At 49.4% G+C, this 16,235-nt stretch overlaps 2 long non-coding RNA genes across 3 annotated transcripts in view; one reads left to right on the forward strand and one right to left on the reverse strand.

The window, feature by feature from the left end:
* Window positions 1–10,259: 10,259 nt before the first annotated feature.
* LOC126985336 (uncharacterized) lies at window positions 10,260–11,269 on the forward strand. Its single transcript, XR_007738563.1, has 2 exons — window positions 10,260–10,386; window positions 10,955–11,269. It is a non-coding gene; the product is annotated as an uncharacterized LOC126985336 (long non-coding RNA).
* The window catches only part of LOC126985335 (uncharacterized), a 5,635-nt gene continuing 666 nt past the window's right edge, over window positions 11,267–16,235 (reverse strand). The window contains exons 1-4 of one of the 2 annotated variants that reach the window (XR_007738561.1): window positions 13,689–13,707; window positions 13,403–13,523; window positions 12,453–12,581; window positions 11,267–11,543 (exon numbers count right to left, since the gene is read on the reverse strand). This is a non-coding gene — a long non-coding RNA (uncharacterized LOC126985335). Of the gene's footprint in view, window positions 11,544–12,452; window positions 12,582–13,402; window positions 13,524–13,688; window positions 13,708–16,235 lie in introns of those variants that run through there. The other variant, XR_007738562.1, reaches the window with a different exon arrangement.

Raw genomic sequence — 16,235 nt, forward strand, 5'->3', positions numbered from 1 at the left:
CATAGGACTCCAGCTGATATCCTTCGTCTGACTCCTGCAGGATACTTCACAGGTTCCTTCTTTCCCACTACCCAAGGATGTCGTCTGATCCGTTTTCCTCTCTGACGGCGTAGGGCTCCAACTAGTGGTGTCCTTCGAGGTCCTATTGGCGAAGGATTCAGCCTCTTGCCCGATACTGAAGAAGGCGTTGACCGTGCAGAAGGAAGGCACGGTAATTCCCTCTGGCGCCGAAGGACTCCAACTAGTGGTATCCTTTGAAGTCCTACTGGAAAGGGACTCCCCATCTTGCCCGGTACTGTAGGAGGGGTTGCTGGGGATGTAGGATGTCTGTGGGTCCTTCGTTTCCCTCTCTGAAGGCGTAGGACTCGAACTCGTGTTATCCTTCGAGGTCCTATTGGCGAAGGACTCCCCATCTTGCCCGGTACTGTAGGAGGCGTTGCTGGGGATGTAGGATGTCTGTGGGTCCTTTGTTTCCCTCTCTGAAGGCGTAGGACTCGAACTCGTGTTATCCTTCGAGGTCCTATTGGCGAAGGACTCACCCTCTTGCCCGGTATTGTAGGAGGCGTTGCCGGGGATGTAGGATGTCTGTGGGTCCTTCGTTTCCCTCTCTGAAGGCGTAGGACTCGAACTCGTGTTATCCTTCGAGGTCCTATTGGCGAAGGACTCCCCATCTTGCCCGGTACTGTAGGAGGCGTTGCTGGGGATGTAGGATGTCTGTGGGTCCTTCGTTCCCCTCGCTGAAGACGTAGGACTCGAACTCGTGGTATCCTTCGAGGTCCTATTGGCGAAGGACTCCCCATCTTGCCCGGTACTGTAGGAGGCGTTGCTGGGGATGTAGGATGTCTGTGGGTCCTTCGTTTCCCTCTCTGAAGGCGTAGGACTCGAACTCGTGGTATCCTTTGAGGTCCTATTGGTGAAGGACTCACCATCTTGCCCGGTACTGTAGGAGGCGTTGTTGGGGGTGTAGGATGTCCGCTGGTCGGTGTCCTTGCGGGTCGGGTCGGCGGAGGGTCTGGCTTCGTCGGCGTTGGCATCTTCGTGGGTCTGCGTCGAGTCGCCGTCCGCCCCCGACTCCGCCGCCGACCCCGAGCTCTTGGTTACCTCGCTCGCCGACATCGCGTGAGTTGATTGTCTTTGTTGAGGTGAGTTCGAAAATAGTGAGAGAGAGAGAGAGAGAGAGAGAGAGAGAGAGAGAGAGAGACTGTTTTTTATATCTATTTCAAAGTGTAAACAGAACATAATAAAAAAAAGTGAATTTGGAATATGTAAAAAAATAAAAATGAAAATAAAAACAATAAAAATCAGGAAAATAAGGAAAAAAACACGAAATCCATTACATTATTATTATTATTATTATTATTATTATTATTATTATTATTATTATTATTATTATTATTATTATTATTATTATTATTATTATTATTATTATTATTATTATTATTATTATTATTATCATTATTATTACTATTATTATTACTACTATTACTACTACTACTACTAAACCATTACATGACTATCGAGCTGTGTGTGTGTGTGTGTGTGTGTGTGTGTTCCGATACGTACAGGTGTAAACTCTTCCCACATCAATTACAAACTCATTAATTAAACCAGGTAACCAAAATAACAGGTAGGCTCGTAAACAGGTAGACTAATTATCCTCTCAGGTGTGTGTTGCAGGTGATGGTCTCGAACAGGTGTGGATCCGGGCACATCCTTCCCCCGTGGGTCTCGTTCCGGACAGCCACAGGGGCCTTAGCGTCTCCAGCAGGCCCAGGGTATCCTCCGGGGGGTGAACGAGCCAGGAGACGCCCGTGCTGGAGGAAGGAGAGAGAGGTGAGTGAGTGTGAGAGGGAGAGAGAGAGAGAGAGAGAGAGAGGAAGGGGGAGGGGTCTGTTTTTGGGTGGTGGTGGGGGGGGGAGGAGGAAGAGGAAGAAGAAGAATTATATACATTTCCCTTTCCTTCCCTTCCCTTCTTCTCATCTCCTCTCTATCTCTCTCTCTTTTCCTTCATCTTCCCTTCTTCCTCTTTCCATTTTCATCTATTCCCTTTTTTCCTCCTCTCTCCGTCTCTCTCTTCCCCTCCTTTCCTTCTCCCCTTCTTCCTTCCTTTCTTTCCATCTCCTCTCCTTCATCTTCCTCTTCATACCTTCTTCCTTTCCATCCCCTTCCCTTCCTATCTCCATCCCCTCATCATTCCCTTCTTCCCCCTTCAGTACTACCCCCTTCACTAACCTGACGAGGGGGAAGGCGAAAGCAGCGAGGCCCCCCAGCTGGTCACTTCGCTCGTTGAGGTCACAGAGGGGTCGTTGGAGGCAGGAGGCGCCGGAGGGGGACCATTTGTAAGGGGCAAGATGAAGAGCTGCGTTGACCAGGGAGGAGGTGAGGCGTGCGAACTCCTCCACCTCCCGAAGAAGTGGGGAGGAGGAGGAGGAGGAGGGGGACGGAGAAGAGAAGGAGGAGGGTTTTAAAGTAATGTTTGGAAGGTTATTAAAGTGGTCTAGTTTATCGAGATACAATGCTTTACGGAAGAACATGTTATCGAAGAATCCTCCTCCTTCTCCTTCTTCTTCCTCTTCTTCTTCTCCTCCACTATCAACTTCATCATCTTCTTCCTTGGTCTGCTCTTCCTCCTCATCATCATCTTTGTTCTTCTTCGCGACTTCAGTCTCAGCTTCGAAGTCAAAGAAACTCGTCACAGCGTCCAAGAATGGCAACTTGGAGGAGAGGGACCCTGGACTCTGTATCTGCTCATCGGCCCATCGCTCAATCGCCTCGTGGACTTCGGCAGCCACTCTGAAGACCTCGCTGAACCTGTCATCCTCCTGCCAAGCGCCGAAGAGGTCTTTAGCGCGGCGGAGTAACCCAAACGCCAGGGAAGACTGCGAGAGGGAGGAGACCATGAGTGACAACCTGACGTGGGCGAAGACGACGAAGGCGACGATGGCCAACAGCGTCAGGACCTTATCGAAGTAGTCCCCGGGCAGCATTTCGTCGAAGAACCCGCGCATGAGGTCCACGCTCGAAGTGAAGGAGGTCTCGAGTTTGTTCTGGAGGGGTCCGACCAAGTGGCTCAGTTTGTTGTTAACTTTCCGAACTCCGCTGCTCACTAGAGTGGTCAGACCGTCCTGCTTGAACTTGTCCCGAAGGTCCTCGATGCCGCCATGCTTCAGTAGACCTTGCAGACCCTTATTGAACTGCCCACGGATGCCTTTCAGCCCTTTGTTCATCTGCCCGGTCAGGCGCTTCAGGATATCCCCAAAATCCTCATCTTCGGTCTGTCCTTGGCTGTATCCTCCGACTTCTTCGACTCCAACTCCTCCGAATTCGAATCCGTGACTGGTTTCATATCCTACACTGCCCAAACTCCCACGTTGTCCTCTGTCCCCTGATCCTACGGGAATGGGGTCCTCCACGGTGGCATAACTCGAAACTCCGTGACCTGAGAAGCCTCCTACAGCGGGGGGGACCAAGGATACGCTTCCGCGGGTCACCGAGAACGAGTTTCGGATGTCCTGCACTCTCTGACCGGCTGGCGAAGCTCCTGGTCGGGGATGTGTTGTGAACCGCTCGTGGGCTGACAACTTGGGAGCTCCTGACCCAAAGACTGACGCTGAGGGAGGTTCTATGAGTGGTCGGCTTGGGTTGAACGTCTTGTCAGTAGGTGAGAGACGAGTTAGAGACGGGAAAGTGATCTGCGGGGGCTGGTGATGCTGGTGGTGTTGATGGTGGTGATGAATAGGATCTGTCTCAACCTGGGATATGTCCACTGACGGAATCTGCGGTGGTGGAAATCCCTGCTGTGGCAACACTGGACTCTGTGGGTTCGTCCCTGCGTCCTGTGGTGAAGGTCCTTGCTGTGCCGGGGTCCAGTCTCCCTGCACCGTGAACGTGGACTCCGGACCTGGCTGTGAGTACGTGGACTGTGGCTGGGTCTCTACCGCCGCCGCGCCGTTCTCAAGAAGCATAATACGGATGGTCCTGAAGTTCTCCGGTTTCTTGGTCGTGTGGGTCGGTGCGGGCGAGGGTGAAGGGCTTGATGGACCCGACGAGGATTTCCTTACGCCGACCACCACGTAGCTGTTGTCATACGGGTTCTGAAGGACTAGATTCCCTGCGCCGTCACGGTTCACATAAAAAGGAAACGGCGTCGTCTCTACAGTGGACTCCCTTGACGCTGCAGGACCCAAGGAGGCGTACAACGGGAGATCCTTCATTGAGGTCGCTACCGACGAAGAGGCCGCCTGAAGGAGTCCCTCGAGGGTGTGTGGCGTGATATTCAGAGATCCTGCAGGAGAGAACTGGCCCGTAGGAGGGATAGCGAAGTCCTTGTAAACAGCGGGGTCATCTGAGGATACCGGAATGCCGTAGGATACCATAGGAACGAAAGGAGTCTGGTCTAAGGATTCCGCTGGTGAATACTGACCCGTGGGAGTGATAGCCAAGTCCTGGACCCCGTAGGACACCACAGGGGACCACGGGACGTAGGATACGGCCCCAGGGAGCCCAAGGATATGCCCCCCTGCGTTTCCGAGGCGTCTAGAAACGAATTCCTTTAGATATTCGGAGTCCTTCAGGAGATCCTTCAAGACTTCTTCATCGGCGACCTCTTGGACTGGGATGTGGTGTTCCCAGAGGTCCCGAAGAGTGCTGTAGCGAGGGTCCTGCAGGATGTGGAAGGATGTGGTGACCGGTGAAGGATTTGTAGGATTTGAAGGATTGGAAATGAGTGCTTGCGATAGTGGAGTATCTGTAGTGGTGGTAGTGGAGGTGGTGGAGGTGGTGGAGGTGGTGGTGGTGGTGGTTTGGGATTCCTCTTCTTCCTCTTCTTCCTCTTCCTCCAGCATCACTACCTCCTCTTCTTCATCTTCTTCCTTCTCCCCCTCCCCCTCCTCCTTCTCCTCCTCCTCCTCCTCCTCCTCCTCCTCCTCCTCCTCCTCCTCTTCCTCCTCCTCTTCCTCTTTCTGATTCGTCTCATTATTTTTCTTGTTATCAAAATCACGTATTATTTCTTTTTCCTCTTCATTTTCTTCCTCTTCTTCTTCTCCCAGTTCTTCTTCTTCCCTCCCTTCCTCCTCCTCCTCCTCCTCCTCCTCCTCCTCCTCTTCCTTATTCGTCTCCATATTCTTATTTTCCTTGTTATCAAAATCACTTATTATTTCTTCTCCTTCCTCTTCCTTTTCTTCTTCTTCCTCTTCCAGTTCTTCTTCCCTTCCCTCCTCCTCCTCCTCCTCCTCCTCTTCCACGTTGGTCAGCCCGTCATCATCGTCATCATCAGCGGGAAACACTTTTTGGAACACTGTAATTTCGTCGACTTCTTGACTTGAGTTGCCTCGCTGATGTTGGTGTTGCGAACCGTCGACTTGCAACACACAGAACAACAACAAGAACAACAGCAGTAATAGGGAAGACACTGAATTGCTTGACCTCATTTTAGTGGGATTTTGTTGTTGTTGTTGTTTGTTTTGGCTTTATAAATCGATTCCCAGATGGGGGGTTTTCCTATATATGTTTTGTTTGTTTTTATTTTAGTCTATATCCATCGACTATTGTATTCTTATTTTTCTTTCTTTCTTTTATTGTACGTTCTTATGTTTTCTCTTTCTCTCCTCCTCCTTTTCCCACTTCTCTTTTCTTTCCCTTCCTTTCCCTTCCGTTCTATGTGCTATCTTATCTCTCTCTTCCTTCCTCTCTTCTTCTCTTCTGCGATCTTTCTTATCTTCTCCTGTTTTCTTCTTTTCCTCTTTTCTTTCTTTCTTCCTCCTCGGCAAGAACAGGAACAAACACTAACACAGACAGACACAGAGACACAGACAGCCTCACTTCCCTTCCCTTGCACCCAACACTAGAGACGAACAGAGCAACACAGACAGACACAGACAGACAGACATTCTATCTTTTTCCCTTCGATGCAAAAACAGGAAACAGACAGAGAGATACAGACAGCCACAGACAGCCTCACTTGCCTTCCCTTGCACCCAACACTAGGGACAAACAGACCAACACAGACAGACACAGACAGGCACAGACAGACGATTTCTTTCTCTTTCCATGCAAGAACAGATGACAGACAGAGATACAGACAGACACAGAGACACAGACAGCTTCACTTGCCTTCCCTTGCACCCAACACTGGAGACGAAACAGACCACCACAGACGGACAGACAGACACAGACAGCCTCCCTCGCCTCCCTTACAAGACTGAGCTCATTCCTCGTCTCGCTTGGAAGGTAGATTTCAGCTGCTCGTGTGATCAATGTGACTCCGCCCTTGTTAATATGTCCCTCGTTAAGTGTGTTACGGGGTCTGTGTGTGTGTGTGTGTGTGTGTGTGTGTGTGTGTGGCGTTGTAGACACACACACACACACACACACACGAGGGGAAGAGTGATATGTATTTGTCATGTAAACAGAAGCACACACACACACACACACACACACACACACACACACACACACACACACACACACACGGACCTTTAACGAGCATTCTTTCCCTACTCCCCCCCTCCCCTCTCTCTCTCTCTCTCTCTCTCTCTCTCTCTCTCTCTCTCTCTCTCTCTCTCTCTCTCTCTCTCTCTCTCTCTCTCTCTCTCTCTCTCTCTCTCTATGAGAGAGAGAGAGAGAGAGAGAGAGAGAGAGAGAGAGAGAGACTGCTATGGAGGGTTATATATACGAGCGATCAGTATAAGCGATTTGTCCATATTGTTAAATGCATCGCGCTCTATTACGACTGTTTCCCAAGGCCACAGACAAGATTACCCGGGTTTTCATGGGTGTTTTTCCCCTTCAAAATGCAGAGGACGTGTCAAACTATCACCAGGGTCATAAAACAGCCCATGAAAAGCCCAGAGCAGCTTCCACGAGAGGCTTTTCATACGGACGAACCGAGGTGTGGATATGTTTAAGAGTATACGTTTATAAGCCCACAGATAAGACTTGTCGGGTTATGATGGGTGTTTTTTCCACTCAAGATGCAGAAGACGTGTCAGACTATCACCAGGGTCACAAAACAGCCCATGAAAAGCCCAGAGCAGCTTCCACGAGAGGCTTTTCAAACGGACGAACCGAGGTGTGGGTATGTTTAAGAGTATACGTTTATAAGCCCACAGATAAGACTTGTCGGGTTATGATGGGTGTTTTTCCCACTCAAGATGCAGAAGACGTGTCAACCTATCCCTGGGGCCACAAAACAGGTCATGGAAACCCCAGGGACTCCTACGAGAGGCTTTTCAAACAGACTCGACCTCTCTCCCCCATTACGCCTGTTTCCGAAGCCTATAGAGAAGATTAGCCTTGTTGCCATGGGTGTTTTTCCCACTCAAGATGCAGAAGACGTGTAAAACTATCCCTGGGGCCACAAAACAGGTCATGGAAACCCCAGGGACTCCTACGAGAGGCTTAGGGGACTGAGGTGACCAGCGCGTAAAGGCGTGTACAACGAGCGGCCATTCCTCTCCCAGCCTGTCCCCGCTCAACCCCGCCTCCAGCCTTCCCTCCCCCTCCTCCACTCCGCGGCCGGGCGACTCAACACCCCGCTCTATGATGTGCTGTTGGCTCGCCGAGGGATTTTTGGCGTGTTTTGAGCTCCTCTTCCTCCTCTTGTGTCTGGAAAGTCCTTCTCGCTCGTCAATAGAGTCACGTAATGTCGGGTGTTGGGTAGGAAGGGTTCAGTAGCCTTCGCTCAGCTAATTATACTCCTTGGCTTCGTTCATGAGTCCTTCGCTGCTCTGTCTCCTCTCATGGTGAAGGATTGCACGAGGCTGCCCGGTCACTCTATCATCCTGTGTAGTTTTTGCTGTCCGGAGGTGAAGTGCTTGCCCGGCTGGCGTGCGTGGCTGCCCTGGGGGACGCCTTCACCTGGGGCGGCACCAGCGAACATTATGGGGCGTCGCGGTGCATCGTCCTCGTCACCTCCGGCCGTGGGGCAAAGCAACGTGTCAGCGGCCGATACGTGTGTCATCTTGCCGTCCTTATATTACTGTTACCGGCGTCTTTTGTGTGCAGACAAGGTGACGAGAGGGTTGAGTTAGTGGTATTGTGCCAGACTGGTGTAGCGGTGTGAGGAAGAGACATCGGGGGACAGAGGACAGAGGGAGGGAAAGCGTAGGGGCGGCCCGAGGGTGTGGCCAGCGGGGGGCTGCTTTGGTCCGGGAGGGGCGGAACGGAGGGGCGAGGCAGTCTGGAGCAATGGCCGACTCATGCATTATCTTCTGGGCTTAACTACAATGCTCCTGTCGCCTGCCATGCACAGACAAGCCGCCGTGAGCCTTTAATGACTGTTAGACTTCCCGTGACACAGTGACAGGGGCAGAGCAGGTCCGGGAGGCAGGTATCGGGGCCGTCTGGTGCAATGGCCGACTCCTGCCTCATCTGAGCTAAACTGTACTGTTCCTATCGCCTTCCGTGCACAGACGAGCCGCCGTGAGCCTTTAATGACTACCAGAGTGCTAATAATGCAGTGACAAGGGGCGGGGGAGGTCCGGGAGGCAGGGACGGGGCGCGGGGCGAGGAAGACCATGTGTGTCCGCCCCGGCTCGCGGCGACATCACCAGAGACCGTTTGCTGCGTCATCTTCCGCCCTTTACCTCGCTAATACTGGCCCCTCCCACGCTAAGGCAGACTTACATGAGCTTTAACTTAACAATAGCATGACGTCAGGTAGTATGAGAGGGCTAAATGGAGCCGTGGAGAGCCGGGAGCAGTGGGGGAGGTGATTTGTGGGCAGGGTGGCAGCGGCGGCCCGTGACATGATGGCCGCTCACCCAGGCCCCAGCATCCCCGACATGACTCATTCACGGGAATACAGGAACACAGCCGGCTTTCTGATGCCTGTAGACTACTGACATTGCTCCTTGAGGGTCTTGCTTTATTGAGAACCAAGTACGAAGGTCAGGTAGCGGCGGTAAGCTTGTAGGAGACGCGGGCTTGTCGAGGCGTTGGGTGGGACCGCCATGCCATGCTCGGCGCGGCAAGGCGATGAAGGACAGCGAGGGTGCGATATGCCCGCCCCGCCCCGCCCCGGCTGTCGCTCACATGTCAGGCCTTAATAATCAGTGTTTGTATGTCACGAATAAAACTTCCATGATATTCCTGCCGTAAGACCTCCCAGAGAAAAGTTGACCCTTCCGATCAAACTTCTACGTAAAAAAATAGCATAGCGGATAATTACAGACGTGCGTTGGCTTGTCTGGATCCCTCACGTGCATCCCCTGAGCCTGTCCATGACCTGAGAGCTGTATTATGTGGTGTTACTGGGATAGGGATGTAAATATATGCCGTGGAGGTTGTCTGTAAGGCCTGGAAGTCTGACCCCTCCAATCAACCTTCTACGGAAAAAAATAGCATAGCGGATAATTACAGACGAGCGTTGGCTTGTCTGGGTACTCTGGGACCCTCTCGTGCATCCCCTGAGCCTGCCCATGACCTGAGAGCTCTATTGTGCGGTGTTACTGGGATTGGGATGTAAATATATGCCCGGAGGTTGTCAGTGTAAGGCCTGGAAGTCGTCATTCTAAGTACATTATTTTAAGTGGGAAAAATATTATCGCCAAACCACCATCAACGAGGCGGTTCACTTTATCAGTTGTGTTGGTGAGCCAGACTTCCCTGAAAGTTGTCATTGCAACCATATCATTTTGCCATGCGGGAAAAGCGAGTCGCCAAACCATCCCTCAGAAAGGTAGTTCAGTTGCCATTATTAAGTTCTGGTAGTCGTCATTGCAAGCCTATCATGTTAAATGGGGAAAAAAATCACAAAACCAGCCACCAACGAGGGAGTTCAGTCGCTCAGATGCGTTGGTGAAGCAGAATTTGGTGTCTCGTTGCTGAGGAACCACACTGGCGGGGCGGACAACGAGCGGTCATTTGCCTCTCAGCCTCGGCCTCTTCAACACGTCCGCGCTCACTCCCTCCCTCACCCTCGTTCCTGCAGGGGGAGGCGTGACCGCTGTGACTGTGCCTTCGTGCCTCCTGCCAGAACGGAGAGGATGCCGCCGTAGCAGTAACCGGCCTTGCCCTGCCTTCCCGTGTGCTGTGTGAGGCGTCTTGGACCTGATGGCGGCTGTGTGGTGTGTCGGCCGTCCCGTCTCACCACACGGCGCTATAACCGGAGGAGGAGCGGGCGGTCTTCAGTGTCACGGCAAGTACTCGTGGCGTCAAGTGTTTAGTAAGATTTGAGGTATAAGGAACCTTGTAAAGAGAAACCTTGCTTGTAAAGAGGAACTCGTATGTTGTATTTCCGCTTATTATTATTTTTCCAGATAAGTGTGTCTCCTGGTGGTGCGCTGAGACGATCACGGAACTCCGACTGGCTGACTGGCTGGCTGCGTGTTCCTGTGGCCTTATAACCTTCGTGATATCTCCTGAGCTGCCTCACATCGTCCACAGGTAATGATCCATCCTGTTAAAACCCTTTATCTATATTGTTTTGTGGAATATTGTTGATTGCCTCTTGGTTCTGGGACATGTGAAAGGATTTGTGTTCAGTATACGGAGTGACGACTATTTAAGTATCCCCTTCCCCTTGTGTAATAGCATATAGCTTAGTAACCCTTCGTGTGAAAATCCCTTACCTTATTTTGTGTTACAATTGTTCATTTCCAATTGGTATCGGGACATTTTCAAGTGTTAATGCGTATTGTCACTTATTTATCAGGGCATTCCCGTGTAAGTAATAGTTTAGTGACAGTATTGGGACTTATATCGTGGTACTTTGGGTCGTATTTCAAAACATTTCGTCGCCTAAGTTCACATATTTGTCATGGCTTTCGTAGGAGCTGTAGGCCTTTTCAGGGGTGGTTTTATGACCCTGGTGGTAGTTTGACCCTTCTTCTATGCCATGAACCTTAAAAAACATTCATGAAAAACAGATTGATCCCCTCTTTGACCTTTAGAAATAGTTGATGTGAGAAGCGATGGTGTCTTAAAATACGGCCCTTTGTGTTCTTCCATGCAGACTCGGCTGATCGTGGACTCCTGGCGAACTTCAAGACTGGCTGCATGGCTGACCGCTCTACTCCACGCGGGGCGGCGCTACTGACGACCACCACACCCCACCAGCGCCCCGTGGAAGTCGCCGCCCCGAGTAGCTGCACGAGCTGAACGTTACTCGGGGTGGCTATTCCACGAGGCGTTGAGGGCTGCGGTGGGTTGGCGGTAGAGTCGCCCCGCGTGGGAGGGGGACGACTTGATCAGTCACTCGTAAAAGGAAGTGGAGGGGAACTAAACGAGACAAATCGCTGTTGTATGTTCAATAAAAGAATGCATATGATGTCACTTCCTTTATTTTCTCCTGTAAAATACATACTAGGTTCTTAAATACATCTACGTCCCATAAAATACTATATAGACGGATCTTGCAAGCAGTTCACGATTCATCCTTCGATCCTTGCCGGGCGGGTATGTCACACAGCGTCGGTGTTTATAGTCAGCCTCATCCGGAGACGAGTAACAAGACCCGTCAAACCAAAGATTCAGCGTCACGTCTTCTCAGCACAAGTCAGGGCGGGGGCAGGTGAGTGGTCTGCATGGGTGAGGCCGTCAATCTGGCAACATGACCACAATTAATGACTCGAACAGGAACACCTACAGACCACAAGTTAAATTCAAGCATCCGCCACTCTATATGTAAAAGAATTAGGGATATATGACATTGTTAAAGACCACAATTAATGACTCGAACAGGAACACCTACAGACTACAAGTTAAATTCAAGCATCCGCCACTCTATATGTAAAAGAATTAGGGATATATGACATTGTTAAAGACCACAATTAATGAGGAAAACCTACAAGTTAAATTCAAGCATCCGCCACTATATGTAAAAAGAATTAGGGATATATGACATTGTTAAAGACCACAATTAATGACTCGAACAGGAAAACCTACAGACTACAAGTTAAATTCAAGCATCCGCCACTCTATATGTAAAAGAATTAGGGATATATGACATTGTTAAAGTCCCCGCTGCTTAGAATTTCACGACACGCCTCTTAAGTACGGAAGAAAGCATGGATTTTATAAGTCCCCTAAAAAGATAAAACTAAGCCTGTCTGATGCCAATATATATATACCAATTAAACGTTAGCATTCCAATGATTAACAAGATATCATTCCTTACACGAGTATACCAGATATTCCATACACCAGCGATGTTTCCAATGATTAAAAAGATATTCCTTACACCTCTCCTCCCGAAACTGACCTCTCTTTCGGCTACCTCTTTCGATTTTTTTTGTGAGCAGCGAGTGGCGGGCTTTTTTTTATTATTTACTTTTTTTGTGCCCTTGAGCTGTCTCCTTTGTTGTAAAAAAAAATAAAAAAACGAGTATACCAGATATTTCATACACCAACGATGCTTCCAATGACTAACAAGATACCATTCCTTACACGAGTATACCAGATATTTCATACACTAACGAACAAGGTAAAAAAACGCCAGTAATACCACCCACCATGTGTCTTCGGGGCAGTCCAGGGTTTCTCTACTCGTCTCAAGCGGTCTGTCGGCATCGGGTCGGTCCACACCAGCGCCCGGCAGCACACGAGTCACTGCTTATACCTGGAAACACCACACTGAACACCTGGAATTAAAACCATATACCGTCAGCCTCTTCCAGCCTATGTGCAGTTGTCTACTCTCTCTTACTCTCCCTCTCTCGCTCTCTCCCTCCCTCGCTCTCTCCCTTCCTCTCCTTCTCTTCCTTGTCTACTCTCTCTTACTCTCCCTTTCTTGCTCTCTTCCTCTCCCTGTCTCTCCCATAATTTTACCTTATTCTCTTCCTCTCTCCCTTCCTCTCCCTGTCTCTCCCACAATTTTACCTTCTCCTCCTCTCTCCCTTTTTCTTACTCTCCCTCTCTTGTTCTCTCCCTTCCTCTCCGCCTCTCCCACAATTTTACCTTCTCTTACTCTCCCTGTTTCATGTTTCTCCCTCTCCACACATACTGCCCTCTCTCCCTGCTTCGTCACTCCTCTCCCTGTCTCGTCATTCCTCTCCCGGCCTCGTCATTCCTCTCTGTCTCGTCATTCCTCTCCCTGTCTCGTCAATCCTCTCCCTGTCTCGTCATTCCTCTCCTGGCCTCGTCATTCCTCTCCCTGTCTCGTCAATCCTCTCCCGGCCTCGTCATTCCTCTCCCGACCTCGTCATTCCTCTCCTTGATGTCTTAAGGTCACTAAAAGAGGTTAATATATACTTGTAACCACGCTGACCAGTCACACACATAAGGATACCCATTAACTGCTTTAGACTCGTACAAATCTATGCACTATGACCACGGACTCCAGTATTACCTATAACCCAAAGTACCTGTTAGCCAATTCAACGTAACGATATATTCACTCCTATGCCTCTAAACATTACACCCCTTCCAGAGTCTATACTAAAACGCACTAAAGAGGACTTACCGTGATGCTCAGCTGTCCAGACGTCCCAGCAAGCACCAGGCCCCAGGAATCGTGTCTTCACCATCTCCTCGGGCAGCCCAGCGCCGTACACCTCACCCTCCGCCACCGCCGTCCGCCCCAGCTATGAAGAGAAACGAGACGAGTGAATATAATCCGAAGCACCGAATGTATGTGAATTAAAGCCATTTGTCGGCCATTCTGAGTTGCTTAATGGGGCTGAATCCGTAATAACAGGTAATAATAGACGCTTAAATTAGTCAGGTACCAGTCAAACCCAAATCCTTACTCTTGTGCAATGGTCCGCACGGTCCTCAATCGAAGCTCTCCTCACTGGTATAAAACAGGTATATAGACGCTTAGGTTAGTTAGGTATCAAAATCTATAAAACCCTTAAATTCTTGTGCAATGGTTCGTATCTACCGCAATCGAAGCTCTCCTCACTGGTATAAAACAGGTATATAGACGCTTAGGTTAGCCTGGTTCCATTCAAAGCCTAAAACCCGTTGTGACTCTTGTGGAATGGTTAGTATATAACTTAATCGAAGCTCTCCTCACTGGTTCGCTCGCTCGCTCGCTAACCAGTTACTCAAGCGTTCATAACTTTCGTATCTATCGCAATCGAAGCTCTCCTCACTGATTCGCTCGCTCGCTCGCTCGCTCGCTAACCAGTTAATCAAGCGCTCATACCTTTCTCCTTATACCTTTTATCTAACCTATATCTATTCCTGTAGCGGGTTCAAGCACAATAGGAGCCCAGCATGACGCAGCCCCTTGTTTCTGGCCATCCTGTGAAACGTTATATAGTAAGCTGGAACGGTGTCTTGTATAGGAAGCGATGTATTGTAAGCTGCAGCGGTGACCAGAAAGTTTGTCTTATGCCCAATGCTGATGCAACAATTACGATTACTTACGTTATACTCGTTCTTTATCTTAAGTTGTGAACCAGAGAGGCCGGAGTGTGTGAGAGGAAAAGTACACGATCAAATTAGGTGTCATGTACCGCTCTCTCTAATAAAGGAAAGAGAAAACATACGCTGGTTAGATAATTATGGAGATAGATTAACTTACTTATTCGGAATCATTATTAAGCTGTCTACTCACCGCTCCCATAATAGACAAAAGTGAAGAGTGGGCGAAAGAGAGGTCAATTTCGGGTGGAGAGGCGTCTTGACTCGATTTTTTTTTTTTTTTTTTACATCAGAGGACACGGCTCAAGGGCAATAAAAAAAGTACAAAAAAAAAAAAAAGCCTGCTACTCGCCGCTTCTATAAAAGACAAAAGTAGAGTGCCCAAAAGAGAGGTCAATTTCGGGTTGACTAAGAGAAAACACACGTTGGTTAGATCATTATGGAGATAGATTAACTTACTTATTATGAATCTTTACCCCTTAAACACACACAGAGGCAGTTCAAGGAGGTGGGTGTTGTATACAGTGAGGGAGACGGACGCAGAAGAGCTGAATGAAGATATAAACAAAGATCTCACAACATGTTAGTAATAATGTTTGCCAGAGGATCTAATATGGTTACAGAAGTTTAAGCCCGCGCTATTCGACGCTCCTATAAAAGACAAAAGTAAAGTGCCCAAAAGAGAGGTCAATTTCGGGTTGACTAAGAGAAAACACACGTTGGTTAGATAATTATGGAGATAGATCAACTTACTTATTCTGAATCTTTACCCCTTAAGCTGTCTACTCAAACAAAGCATGGAGGTATAATACACGGTGCAGTACATTACATATCCACACCCGTAATAGACAAAAGTAGAGTGGGCCAAAAGAGAGGTCAGTTTCGGGTGGAGAGGCGTCTTGCTGCGCTCTCCCTTATCCATATGTTCTATAGTGTTAAGTGTCCCGCGATGCACTTAAGGTCTATCACTCTCCCCTTTACGTAACCTATCGACACTCTTGACCCGCGAAAAAATAAGGGGATGACGTACCCCCCCCCCCCCCCCCCCGCCACCTCTCCTTCACCTTGCCCCGGACCCTCAGCGGCGGCGATCGTACCTGTCTGCCACCTGGAGGAAGCGACAACAGGTAACGCTGCGTACCCCCCCCCCTCCTCCCCCCCCCCCAGAGCACACCAACACACCTGGTCTTGTTGCTAAGGTGGGCTGATCACGTGATCTTCGCTTGATTCATTGAAAAGTGGCAACGAGGTGACAACATTTATCTTTTGAGAGAGAGAGAGAGAGAGAGAGAGAGAGAGAGGAGGGGGTTTAATAGTAGTAGTAGTAGTAGTAGCAGTAACAAAAATAAAAGAAGAAAAAGGAAAAAGGAAAAATTAAAAGAAAAAGAAAAAGAAAAAGAAGAAAAGAAGAAGAAGAAGAAGAAAACGAAAAAGAAAAAAGAAGAAGAAGAAGAGGATGAAGAAAAAGAAAAAGAAAAACAAAAGAAACCGTTATAATATTTGTAAGAAGCGGTGGACGAGTGGTCAGCGCGCGGCCCTAATAATACGCGACACCAGTGACCAGCGTTCGAGCCTCCCCGCAAGGCTGTACCGACACCCAGCCAGCGCTCGGTCACGCGGCGCGGCGGGCGGCACCCCTGCTTCACGCTGGTGGCTGCATGGAGGAGAAAATGCTTCAGAGATAAGATTAATAATTACTTGAACGCATTTTTTTTAAGCCCTCTACGTCACTGTTAATGGGGAGGGGGAGGTGGCTGAGTGGCTAGGGAGCAGACGTAGTGATCCCTACGACCCAGGTTCGACTCCCGCCGCTATACGCTGCACGGTTTTCAACTCACATGCTGTCCAGAAGCGGTATTCTCAGCCGCTTCGCCTTATACACGTCAACGAAGAGGAGATAATCGCGTTCTAATGAAGAGTGATCA

Source organism: Eriocheir sinensis, chromosome 59 (assembly GCF_024679095.1).
Source record: "Eriocheir sinensis breed Jianghai 21 chromosome 59, ASM2467909v1, whole genome shotgun sequence".
Taxonomy (NCBI): domain Eukaryota; kingdom Metazoa; phylum Arthropoda; class Malacostraca; order Decapoda; family Varunidae; genus Eriocheir; species Eriocheir sinensis.